The sequence below is a fragment of the Triticum urartu genome, chromosome 4 (genome assembly GCF_003073215.2).
Source record: "Triticum urartu cultivar G1812 chromosome 4, Tu2.1, whole genome shotgun sequence".
NCBI classification, from domain to species: domain Eukaryota; kingdom Viridiplantae; phylum Streptophyta; class Magnoliopsida; order Poales; family Poaceae; genus Triticum; species Triticum urartu.
This window is the reverse complement of record NC_053025.1, coordinates 616,268,574-616,283,148: the sequence shown is the minus strand read 5'-3', so window position 1 is coordinate 616,283,148 and position 14,575 is coordinate 616,268,574.

Here is a 14,575-nt window from a genome sequence, read left to right as displayed (position 1 = left end):
GGAACGGTGGAAAGTGGCATGGCAATATATCTCGGAATGGCTATGGAAATGCCATAATAGGTAGGTATGGTGGCTGTTTTGAGGAAGGTATATGTTGGGTGTATGATACCGGCGAAAAGTGCGCGGTAATAGAGAGGCTAGCAAATGTGGAAGGGTGAGGGTGCGTATATTACATGGACTCAACATTAGTCATAATGAACTCACACACTTATTGCAAAAATGTATTAGTTATCGAAACAAAGTACTACGCGCATGCTCCTAGGGGGATAGATTGGTAGGAAAAGACCATCGCTCGTCTCCGGCCGCCACTCATAAGGAAGACAATCAATAAATAAATCATGCTCTGACTTCATTACATAACGGTTCACCATACATGCATGCTACGGGAATCACAAACTTCAACACAAGTATTTCTCAAATTCACAACTACTCAACAAGCATGACTCTAATATCACCATCTCCTTATCTCAAAACAATTATCAAGTATCAAACTTCTCATAGTATTCAATGCACTTATATGGAAGTTTTTATTATTCCTAAAAGAAAATTACCATGTTGTTCTAAAGGACTCTCAAAATAACATAACTGAAGCATGAGAGATCAATTATTTCTATACAATAAAACCACCACCGTTCTCTAAAAGATATAAGTGAAGCACTAGAGCAAAAAACTATATAGCTCAAAAGATATAAGTGAAGCACATAGAGTATTCTAATAAATTCTGATCATGTGTGTCTCTCTCAAAAGGTGTGCACAGCAAGGCTGATTGTGGTAAACTAAAAATAAATAACTCAAATCATACAATACGCTCCAAGCAAAACACATATCATGTGGTGACTAAAAATATAGCTCCAAGTAAAGTTACCGATGAACGAAGACAAAAGAGGGGATGCCTTCCGGGGCATCCCCAAGCTTAGGCTTTTTGGTGTCCTTGGATTTTACCTTGGGGTTCCTTGGGCATCCCCAAGCTTAGGCTCTTGCCACTCCTTGTTCCATAATCCATCAAATCTTTACCCAAAACTTTAAAACTTCACAACACAAAACTTAACAGAAAATCTCGTGAGCTCCGTTAGCGAAAGAAAACAAAACACCACTTCAAGGTACTGTAATGAACTCATTCTTTATTTATATTCGTGTTAAACCTACTGTATTCCAACTTTTATATGGTTTATAAACTCCATTACTAGCCATAGATTTGTCAAAATAGGCAAACAACACACGAAAAACAGAATCTGTCAAAAACAGAACAGTCTGTAGTAATGTGTAGGTTTCGACTACTTATGGAACCCCAAAAATTCTAAAATAAATTTCTGGACGTGAGTAATTTATCTATTAATCATATTCAAAACGAATTAACTAAATATCACTCTCCAATAAACAATGGCAGCAATTCTCGAGAGCGCTAAAGTTTCTATTTTTTACAGCAAGATCAAAAAGACTTTCCCCAAGTCTTCCCAACGGTTCTACTTGGCACAAACACTAATTAAACACAAAAAACACAAACAAAACAGAGGCTAGATAAATTTTTTATTGAATAACAGCAAGGAAAAATATTGGGTTGTCTCCCAACAAGCGTTTTTCTTTAAAGCCTTTTAGCTAGGCATTGATAATTTTAATGATGCTCACATGAAAGACAAGAATTGAAGCACAAAGAGAGCATCATAAAACATGTGACAAACACACTTAAGTCTAACATACTTCCTATGCATAGGTATTTTATAAGCAAACAAAATATCAAGGCGAACAAAAACAAGCATATGCAAGGGAGAAGAAAGAAACAATAGCAATCTTAACATAACGAGAGGTAATTTAGTAACATGAAAATTTCTACAATCATATTTTCCTCTCTCATAATAATTACACTTGGGATCATAGGAAAATTAAACAAAATAGCTATCACATAAAATATTTTGAACACGATCCACATGCATGCAAAGTTGACACTCTTCCAAAACAGTGGGATTAACATTAACTAAAGTCATGACCTGTCCAAACCCACTTTTATCAAAAATTTCATAAGATTGAACATTCTCCAAATATGTGGGATCTAAAGTTGACACTCTTCCAAACCCACTTTCAATAATATTGCAAACACTATTATCAATCTCATATTCATCATGGGGCTTAAATAAATTTACAAGATCAAAAGAAGAATCACCCCAATCACGATCATTGCAACAAGTAGTAGACATAGCAAAACTAGCATCCCCAAACTTAGAGTTTTGCATATTATAAGCATAGTTTATATTAATAGAATTTATACTATCATCATTTCAATCATGCTTTTTATTAAAAGATTCATCATGAATCACTCCATAAAGTACTTCATCACAATTTTCAGATTCATGAATTTCAAGCAAAACTTCATAAAGATAATCTAGTGCACAAAACTCACTAGCAATTGGTTCATCATAATTGGATCTCTTAAAAATATTAGCAAGCGGATGAGGTCCATAGATCTTAGGTTCTTTGTTTAGCAATAAATAAACAACTATTCCAACCAAATGAGCAAACGAGCCAAGTAAGACATCAAAGCAAACGAAAAGACGAACAAAAGAAGGGTGAATAAAACGGCAAGGGTGAAGTGGGGGAGAAGGAAAACGAGAGGCAAATGGCAAATAATGTAATGCGAGGGATAAGAGTTTGTGATGGGTACTTGGTATGTCTTGTTTTGTGCGTTGATCTCCCCGGTAACGGCGCCAGAAATCCTTCTTGCTACCTCTTGAGCATGCGTTGGTTTTCCCTTGAAGAGGAAAGGGTGATGCAGCAAAGTAGCATAAGTATTTCCCTCAGTTTTTGAGAACCAAGGTATCAATCCAGTAGGAGACCACGCGCGAGTCACCTTGTACCTACACAAACAAATAAGAACCTCGCAACCAACGCGATAAAGTGGTTGTCAATCCCTCAACGGTCACTTACGAGAGTGATATCTGATAGATATGATAAGATAATATTTTTGGTATTTTTACGATAAAGAGTGAATAAAGATGCAAAGTAAAATAAATGGCAATAGAAATAGCTAAGTGTTGGAAGATTAATATGATGGAAAATAGACCCAGGCGCCATAGGTTTCACTAGTGACTTCTCTCAAGAGCATAAGTATTGCGATGGATAAACAAATTACTGTATAGCAATTGATAGAATTGAGCATAGTTATGAGAATATCTAGGTATGATCATGTATATAGGCATCACGTCCATGACAAGTAGACCGACTCCTGCCTGCATCTACTACTATTACTCCACACATTGACCGCTATCCAGCATGCATCTAGAGTATTAAGTTCATAAGAACAGAGTAATTCTTTAAGTAAGATGACACGATGTAGAGGGATAAACTCATGCAATATGATATAAACCCCGTCTTGTTATCCTCAATGGCAACAATACAATACGTGCCTTGCTGCCCCTGCTGTCACTAGGAAAGGACACCACAAGATTGAACCCAGAGCTAAGCACTTCTCCCATTGCAAGAACGATCAATCTAGTAGGCCAAACAAAACTGATAATTCAAAGAGACTTGCAAAGATAACCAATCACACATAAAAGAATTTAGAGAAGATTCAAATATTGTTCATAGATAAACTTGATCATAAACCCACAATTCATCGGTCTCAACAAACACGCCGCAAAAGAAGATTACATCGAATAGATCTCCACGAGAATCGTGGAGAACTTTGTATTGAGATCCAAAGAGAAAGAAGAAGCCATCTAGCTAATAACTATGGACCCGAAGGTCTGAGGTAAACTACTCACACATCATCGGAGAGGCTATGGTGTTGATGTAGAAGCCCTCCGTGATCAATGCCCCCTCCGGCGGAGCGCCGGAAAAGGCCCCAAGATGGGATCTCACGGGTACAGAAGGTTGCGGCGGTGGAATTAGGTTTTTGGCTCCATATCTGGTAGTTTGGGGGTATGTAGGTATATATAGGAGGAAGAAGTACGTCGGTGGAGCAACATGGGCCCCATGAGGGTGGAGGGCGCGCCCAGGGTGGTAGGCGCGCCCCCCTACCTTGTGCCCTCCTGGTTGCTTTCTTGACGTAGGGTCCAAGTCCTCTGGATCACGTTCGTTCCGAAAATCACGTTCCCGAAGGTTTTATTCTGTTTGGACTCCGTTTGATATTTTTTTTCCTACGAAACTCTGAAATAGGCAAAAAAACAACAATTTTGGGCTGGGCCTCCGATTAATAGGTTAGTCACAAAAATAATATAAAAGTGTATAACAAAGCCCATTAATCATCCAAAACAGAATATAATATAGCATGAAGCAATCAAAAATTATAGATACGTTGGAGTCGTATCAGCTTGCATGTGGGACATGCACGCGGATCTTTGTACTCACCATGGTACAATATACAATCATTCACACAAGTGTGTATCTTATGTACTTTAAGTTCCAATGGGCAAACAATTTTCTTTACTTCATTCGTGCTTCTGCGCAGCACATTATCTTCTGGAAGAATTTCTTTGAAAAGACCTAACATCTGTGTAAGCCCTTGTTTGATAGACCGTTTGCTGCTTTAAATCTGAGAAGCGCCAGGGTGGAACTCAACCTGGAATATTTCTTTTTGCAACCTGGATATAATTCTTTCTTGGAGTCCGCATCAATGGTTGGCAGATCCTTGTACCCAATCATATCCTTTTTGGGCCCTCGAAATCTGCAATCATAGAAGCAAAATCTGGCATATCAAGATCGTTGTCATCTGCGTCATCGTCTTGGTTATCCAGTGGGCGTTTCGGCTTTCCAATGTTCCATTGGTAGGTTGACGCCTCTGCCCCGATGTTAGATTCAACATCCATGTGACACTGATCGGGGTTTGGCATCTCGCTGCCCTGGGTATCTTCATCCATGACCTCCTCTTCACCGTGTCTAGTCCAACGTGTATATCCATCCATGAATCCCCTAGAGACTAGGTGCATCTGGACATCTGCAACTTCATGTGACTATGTATTGGCACAATCAATGCATGGACACAAGATGTAATCCGCATCACCAATTCTCCTCTTTGTACTTTCAGCCAAATTCATGAACTTTGTCACGCCACTGATAAAATCTGTGGTTTTCCGATTCTTCATCCATCGAGATCGTCCCATCTTCAGCACATGAATGGTAATTAAAAACAAAACAACAACATTAATACATGGATTAACTGCTGCCCAAAGATGTGTGCATAAATTACAAGGTTTTATTTTAATAATTACTAAGGGCGCTCCATGTTGTTATGCAGACGTGCAATGACAAAAATTAATGGCCAGTTAATTTACACACAGAGTACTAGTACAACACTACCCTTAGGAATTGAATACCTTAATTAAGCCACTCACGAAAAGAATACCTTAATTAATTAGCCGCTCGGCGACCTCCACCCAGCAGACAGACAAGCGCGATGTGGCAGCACGCCGAGACAGCAGGGTCGAGGAGCAAAGCTTAGTGCAGCTGCCGCCTGAAGTTCGACCTCTAGTATCCCGCCATCGACCATGATGGATGTGATCGGGTCACGCCGCTGCCAACCTCGAAGGTTGAGCTCCTCCTATCTCCTGTAGCAGACTGAGGATTGACCTCCTATGACACCACCATCGCCCACCGACCGAGGATTGACCTCTTCTCCGGTAGCTGGTGCCTAGGCCACCACCGCCATCTCTATATGCAGAGCGGCTGTTTTTTTTACGGATATCAGCAGAGCGGCTGTTTACATGGTATCTCACCATAACTCAATTATATGGACAGGGTAGTACATCACATACGGATATGTAACGGCAACCGTGTCTAACCTACATTGTCTTCTCACATGGTTTGGTGCGGAAATCGTGTGTGACGTTGTAATACCTAACACACAAAAGACATGTATAAACAGTGTGCCGTATAGAACATATAGTGCCATAAGTAGTTCCCGACCATTATCTTATCTCCACAGTTTCCCCATTTCCCCCAAATCCCTACGTACCCTCCAAATTACCTCGTGTGGCGCTGACATTGGGGGAATGCGGACGAGTGGTGCTGATGATTTCGGTGCAGCTGCTCCTGCTTGTATCGCCGCCACGACGGCGGTCGCTGCCGAGCACTTGCCTAAGGTCATCAGAAGGCAGGTGTACTACGGATCCGAATCGTCCTGCCAGGTTCCAATCTATCCCGATCTATTTTAGCATGTCCAAAGTATAGCTCCTTGCTGAATCTGTCCTGAATGACCCCTCCCCCCAGGAAAGCGTTCTGCCGCCGGATCCATAGCATGACTCTAGACTCCCGCAACACGAGTTCGACTCCGCGTTTTGCGCCACCGAGAAGTACCAACAGTTGAGTTGTGTGCACGGCCACATCATAACCCATAAGTATAGGGGATCGCAACAGTTTTCGAGGGTAGAGTATTCAACCCAAATTTATTGATTCGACACAAGGGGAGCCAAAGAATATTCTCAAGTATTAGCAGTTGAGTTGTCAATTCAGCCACACCTGGATAACTTAGTATCTGCAGCAAAGTATTTAGTAGCAAAGTAATATGGAAGTAACGATAACGGAAGCAAAAGTAATATTTTTGGGTCTTGTAGTGATTTTGACAGTAGCAATGGTAAAGTAAATAAGCGAGGAATAATATGTGAAAAGCTCGTAGGCATTGGATCGGTGATGGAGAATTATGTCGGATGCGGTTCAGCATGTAACATTCATAACATAGGGTGACACAGAACTAGCTCCAATTCATCAATGTAATGTAGGCATGTATTCCGAATATAGTCATATGTGCTTATGGAAAAGAACTTGCATGACATCTTTTGTCCTACCCTCCCGTGGCAGCGGGGTCCTAATGGAAACTAAGGGACATTAAGGCCTCCTTTCAATAGAGTACCGGACCAGAGCATTAACACATAGTGAATACATGAACTCCTCAAACTACGGTCATCACCGGGAGTGGTCCCGATTATTGTCACTTCGGGGTTGCCGGATCATAACACATAGTAGGTGACTATAGACTTGCAAGATAGGATCAACAACTCACATATATTCATGAAAACATAATAGGTTCAGATCTGAAATCATGGCACTCGGGCCCTAGTGACAAGCATTAAGCATAGCAAAGTTATAGCAACATCAATCTCAGAACATAGTGGATACTAGGGATCAAACCCTAACAAAACTAACTCGATTACATAATAGATCTCATCCAACCCATCACCGTCCAGCAAGCCTACGATGGAATTACTCACGCACGGCGGTGAGCATCATGAAATTTGTGATGGATGATGGTTGATGATGACGATGGCGACGGATTCCCCTCTCCGGAGCCCCGAACGGACTCCAGATCAGCCCTCCCGAGAGGTTTTAGGGCTTGGCGGCGGCTCCGTATCGTAAAACATGGTGAATCCTTCTCTCAGATTTTTTTCTCCCCGAACACGAATATATGGAGTTGGAGTTGAGGTCGGTGGAGCGTCAGGGGGCCCATGGGGTAGGGGGCGCGCCCTCCACCCTCGTGGACAGGTGGTGGCCCCCCTGACGTGGATTCTTCTTCTAGTATTTTTTATATTTTCCAAAAATAAGTTCCGTGGAGTTTCAGGTCATTCCGAAAACGTTTGTTTCTGCACATAAATAACACCATGGAAAGTCTGCTGAAAATAGCGTCAGTCCGGATTAGTTCCATTCAAATTATGCAAGTTAGAGTCCAAAACAAGGGAAAAAGTGTTCGGAAAATTAGATACGACGGAGACGTATCAACTCCCCCAAGCTTAAACCTTTGCTTGTCCTCAAGCAATTCAGTTGATAAGCTAAAAGTGATAAAGAAAAATTTTTACAAACTCTGTTTGCTCTTGTTGTTGTAAATAGGTGACCGGGATTGCCCTTCCCGCCACGGGCCGTCCGAGCGGCAGACAAAGGAGGAGGCGAATCCACAGGCTCGCGGGTGAAGTCTGGAGGGAAGAGTTTGCCCTTGCCGTCTAGGGTTAGAGAATAAATACAAGAGGAAACCGCTGCAATTTTTTTTAATTTTTTTTGCAAAGGCTTGAAATTTGCTGCCCAAAACAGGCACAAACCCAAGTTTGTACAAGGCGGGGATGTGGGGGTTTGGCCCTCTACATCATCTCTAGTAGATGAAGGTAGCCACCGCCGCCCGCCAAAGAACGACGTTCGCGGCACAATAGAATTACGCAACAAATTAATTTGTAGCTACAAGATATTATGTGAAATATTTTTCTTGTTTTACAAAAATATTTCTATAGGGTGGCATATTGAGTAGTACGCTTCAATGCAAAGATTTGACCCGAGTTTCTCGAAAGGGAAGGACTTGATTAGAGATGAAGTAGTCAGTCAAAAAACACACAATACTATTGCGGGTCGTACCATTTTCCAAAAGCTCCATTCGATGTGCCAAATATAGTGGCTCTTCAATGTGGATACTTGACTTTAGAGACTCCGAGATGACCGATGAACTGAACACGGTTACATATTCCAAGTCCCTAGTGTAGTCACATCATTTTGAATAATAAGATCCAGAATGACACAAGGAGTAATTAGGTTGCGGAGTCACATCATTTTGAATTAATCTAGAATAGTGTACTGACTATTCAACAGAAGGAATTTGAACAGGTTGCGTATATAGGCACGAAGTTCCGACATCACATCATTAATAGGTGGCGGTGACCGTTAAGTGCAAAGGCTTGAATCATACTATCCAAAATTATGTACCGGGTCAAAGGGACATCTTCCATGAAAGCTCCATCCACTATTCAGAATTAGTTAGTATTTCTTTTCCACACGTCCAACTTTAGTCGCGCCACATTTTCTACCTGACTAGGTTTGATATGGCTAGCTTCGCCACGTCTAACTTTAGTCGTGCCACATTTTCTTAGGCATATGTATAATCTACTAACCCAAATTGTAAATGACAACACTGTTAGCCATATGGACCATGTTCCACATATAACTTCTTCTTTTTTAATTGAAATCAAGAGCTCTCTTGGTGAAAAACTAAAAATAATGAAACCGAGAGCCCAAATTTATACTATATTTAACGTGAGAAATAAGGTCATACTGTAAATCAAGAAGGAAAGTTGTGCACGTTTCGGATTCCTTAGATATGGATGAGCTTTCTTCCTTATGGAATGTAGATAATAAAAAGTTTGTTATTAACTCTCTTGCGTTGCAGTGTTTGGACCTTATGGACCACTCGAAATGATCTTTGTTTCCAGGGCTCAACTTGGCCAAGTGTCGAGCATCTACTGGGGAGAGCAAGTGCGTATTCACTAGTGGAAGATCATATGCCAAGGCGATCAACCGGTGCTTCTGCGGAGATGTCTACTGCTTCTCAATTATCGAAGAGGCAAGTTGTTGAGGATTGCGTGGCGTTGAAGACGTGATGCGGAAGGGGACAGGCACAAAATGGGATCAATTCTGCGAGCCCACATTGGGTGATGAGATAGGAAAATGTAATAGATATCCATGTTCCTGTTTATCCTTTCTAGTCGCGTATATGGAGTTTGCCTGTTGTGGCTTTTGAAAAAACGTCCCTAAAAACCTCTTATGTGTTGAGAGGATCTGGCTCGGCTACTCTAATGCTTAGCTCGAGCGCTGTGAACAGTCTGATACTCTTTGGCCTTGTTTTCTAATAAAATGAGGTGGGGGGAAACGGGGAACCCCTTTTTGGTTTCTAAAGTTGTGCACGTGGTTTTTGCGCATCCACCGTCCGTCAGCTCGTCTCTGTCTCATGGGGAGACCTAGGTGGGTGATCGCAAGTTATGTGATGCATTCACACATAAATACAAACCATTTACTAATAACATGCTGAACAAATTTGTTGCGTATGTATAATTTTTTCAACCATAATAGAATTAGTGAGTTACGAGACAAATGATTTGTAGCCACACAGCTATGTGGAATTTTTTGGGGTTTTACAAGAAAGAAATCTAAGGGGCAATATAGTGAGTTTTTTCTTACACGGAAAGGAGCCTTCAGTGTGAAGGTTCGACTCTGACTTTCTCAGACAGAAAATGACCTGACATCCAGGCTTAACTAGAGAAGAAGTAATCAAGTAGAACACGACAATAATATTACGGGTCATACCATTTTCCAAAAGCTCCATCCATCCGACGTGCCACATATGGTGGCTCTTTAATGTGAATGTACTTTTATAAAAGAAAACTTTTGATCTGTTCATCATGGCATCATAGTACAAAGAACACATAAATAATAAAAAATATATCCATGTATATCGACCACCTAGCAACGAGTACAAGCACTGAAGCAAGCCGATGGTGCGCTGTCGCCATCACCCCTCCCTCAGCAAAGTCGCGCAAAACTTGTAGTTGACAATCAGAAAGTCGTCATGCTAAGGCCTCACATGACTAGCGCACCAGAACAACAACCGTCGCTGATGAAGAGAAAAAAGATCAAAATGGTCCAACCTGTAGACACACGAATGAAGACGAACAAAGACTGGATCCAAACGTATCCACCGATGACCAACACAGATTGAATCTCGCGAGATCCATCGGAGACACACCTGTACAGGCCCTCCAACGACGACGCATCACCAGAATAGGGCCAGGCGGGGAGAAGCTTATTCCATCTTCACGGGGCTGCCACCGCCTCGTCTTCCCGAGCAGGACACAAAACATAAACAAACTCATAAAAACATATAAAAGTGAAGGAAGATCTCTCCCACCGGCAAGGGCTGGGGTCCACCACGCCTCCATGGCTCTAGGGCCGCTGGAGATGAGGCGGACTGACGGTGGTGCCAGCGGGATGTAGAAGAACCCTAAGTTCTTTTTTGGAGAGGAGGCAGAGGCGGCGGCTGCGGCTGCTTCTATTGCTTTAGTGTGAATACTTAACCTTAGAGTTAGAAGCTCTGAGATGACCAATGATCTGAACATGGCTACATACTCCAAGTGCCTATGTAGTGACATCTATTATATATAAAAAGTAATATTAGAGCTACTAGAAAAAAGAGAAATATTCTAGAAATTCTCATAAAAATTAGAAACATCTAGCCATTAATTAAATTAAGTGATCAATCACAGTCGATGGATCTCTAAACAATCTATAATTACCCACATTTGCCATGGGTTAGTTTTTATCCCGTACCCCAAAAGGAAGAAAAATGATTATGGACTATCCTATCTCCTCACGTGGTTGCAGAATCCATTGTCAATAGAAAAGAAGAATTGCAAGGGTTGAAATTGCTGGGGGCGTTTCATGGTGCACCGGAGTGGAATTTTCTGGGGGCGTTTCATGGTGGACCGGAGCGGATATGATTAATTTAGGGCAGAAGGGCTGCAGCAGATCAGATGAATTTAGGGTAGAAGGACATGGGTGACTTGCATGGGTTGAAATTACAGGGGGCGTTTCATGGTGGACCGGACCGGATCAGAAGAATTTAGGGCAGAAGCACTTGGGCGACTTGCATGGCTTGAAATTGCAGGGGGAGTTCCATGTGGATCAGAGCGGATCAGATGAATTTCAGGCAAAAGCACTTGGGCTTCCAGTTATAGGGGTCGTTCCATGGTGCACAGAAACGGACCAGACTAATAAATTGAGGGAAGAAGGATCTTGAGCACGCTGAGGTGCAAGTGAGGGAATCATGTGTGTTCTATCACGGGCTGCAGCCAATAAGATTAAGCTAGGGGACGGTGAAGTGGAAGTGGACGCAGCACGCGAGGCGACGACGGTGCCCTGGGTGGAGCATGCAGGCACAAGCGACAAAAATTCCAAAAGTAGCACATGGCTAAAATCAGTTTACATATCTTTTTTATTCAACTAACTTAGTGCTTAATTAGTTTGTCCAAGTGTAACACTACTATACATTGGTATAATTATGAAGTACTATACCTTGAAAGTCAAAAACTAATTGCATTCTGTTGTCCTTTGTCACAAACTATAAATTATAGCAACTTCCTAGAAAACCAAATTTTATGAAATTGCATAAGATTAATTTCTTTTGTTAAATAATGCATTCTCATGATAGAACTTTATAATATTCTAGCCGGCACATCGAGCGGGCCACTGTGCTAGTTGTTTTCAAAAGTAAGATCTAGAATGACACATAATAACCATGGAGTTGCAGTGTCACCATGAATATGCCCTGGTGAAAGGACGTGTATGTCCCTTGTTGGGGAGGGGGTGAATAGGCGATTTAAAAACAATTATGGTTATGGCTTGAACTAATATGGAATCAAAGTAGCGTTTAATTTGTCAAACAAAAAACCTAAATATACTAGGTGATACGTCTTCAACGTATCTATAATTTTTTATTGTTCCATGCTACTATATTATCCATCTTGGATGTTTTGTCTGCATATATATGCTATGTTATATTATTTTTGGACTAGCCTATTAACCTAGAACCCAGAGTCAGTTTCTGTTTTTTTGTTTGTTTTTGAGTTTTGCAGGAAAGGAATATCAAACAGAGTCCAAACGAGCTGAAAATTTACGGTAGTTTTTTATGGACCAGAAGAAGCCTCCGAAGCACAAGAGTTGGGTCAGAAGAGTCCTGAGTCAACGACAAGGGTGGAGGACGCGCCCACCCCCCTAGGGCGTGCCCCCTGCCTTGTCGCTGACTCGTGGACCCCCCTGACGTGAAACCGACGCCAAAAATTCCTATAAATCCATAAACCCCCAGAAAGAAACCTAGATCGGGAGTTTCGCCGCCGCAAGCCTCTGTAGCTACAAAAAACCAATCGGGAGCCCGTTCCGGCACCCTGCCGGAGGAGGAAACCATCACAAGTGGCCATCTTCATCATCTCGGCGGTCTCCATGACGAGGAGGGAGTAGTTCACCCTCGGGGCAGAGGGTATGTACCACTAGCTATGTGTTTGATCTCTCTCTCTCTCTCTCTCTCTCTCTCTCTCTCGCGTGTTCTTAATTTGGCACGATCTTGATGTACCGCGAGCTTTGTTACTATAGTTGGATCATATGGTGTTTCTCCTCCTCTATCTCCTTGTGATGAATTGAGTCTTTTCCTTTGAGGTTATGTTATGTCGGATTGAATCTTTGGATGTGAGAGCACTTGATGTATGTCTTGCGATGGGATATCCATGGTGACAATGGGATGTTTTGTTGATCCACTTGATGTATGTTTTGGTTATCAACTTGCGGATTCCCGTGGTGACATTAGGGTGATCTATGCATAGGGGTTGATGCATGTTTTCATATTCCTTTCTCCGGTAGAAATCTCGGATGCTCATGAAGTTCTTTGTGTTGGATTGAATATTATGAATATGAAGTTGTTTGATGCATATCGTATACTTGACCCACGGATACTTGTGGTGACATTGGAGTATCTGGGTGACATTAGGGTTGATTTGATGTGTGTCATATGGTGTTATTTTACTATGAACTCTAGGGTTGTTTGTGATGCTCATAGGAATAGCTCAATGGATTGATCGGAAAGAATAACTTTGAGGTGGTTTCGTACCCTACAAGCAATTTCATCTTATGTTCTCCACGATAGGAACTTTGGAGTGATTCTTCGTTGCATGTTGAGGGATTTTTATATGATCTAATTATGTTATCATTATTGAGAGAATTTGCACTAGTGAAAGTATGAATCCTAGGCCTTGTTTCCAAGCATTGCAATACCGTTTTTGATCACTTTAATTACTTGCTACCTTGCTGTTTTTATATTTTCAGATTACAAAAACCTTTATCTACCATCCATATTACACTTGCATCACCATCTCTTCGCCGAACTAGTGCGCCTATACAATTTGCGATTGTATTGGGTGTGTTAGGGACACAAGAGACTCTTTGTTATTCGGTTGCAGGGTTGCTTGAGAGAGACCATCTTCATCCTACACCTCCCACAGATTGATAAACCTTAGGTCATCCGCTTGAGGAAAATTTGCTACTGTCCTACAAAACTCTGCGCTTGGAGGCCCAACACGAGTCTACAAGAAGAAGGTTGCGTAGTACATATCACTAGGCTCAATTGTGTGCACCAACAACTTATGCTAAGCAAGATAAACAGCTAAGTGATAGCAAGATATATAACATGAAGCACTGAGGCTATCACAAAGTAAATGCACAAGTAATGGGATTGGGTAAGAGATAACCGAGGCAAGAGGAGATGACGATGTATCCCGAAGTTCACACCCTTGCAGATGCTAATCTCTGTTAGAGCAATGTGGAGGCACAATGCTCCCCAAAATGCCACTGGGGCCACTGTATTCTCCTCACACCTTCGCAAAATGCAAGGTGTCGTGATTCCACTAAGGGACCCTTGACAGTTGTCATCGAACCCGTACAAATGGTGGCCCTTGGAGGTAGTCACCAAATACGTACAAATTGCTTAGGCCAATCTCCACAACTTAATTGGAGACCCTGAAGCTTTCCCGGAGTTTTACACCATAATGATTGAGCTCCACGACACACCCAAGCTCCCAACAGGCACAAGCTCCAGGTGCCCAACACCAAAGAGTAATAAGCTTCTCAACTTTCACTTTCACGTATCACCGTCAAGAACTCAAATGATGCAACTAATGAAATGGCAAGAATAGACAAAGTGCTCAAGTCCCACATTCTCAAATCCCACCAAAGCAACGAAATCTATGGAGGAATATGAGAGGAAGAACAAGGAGAACACAAATAACTCCAAGATCTA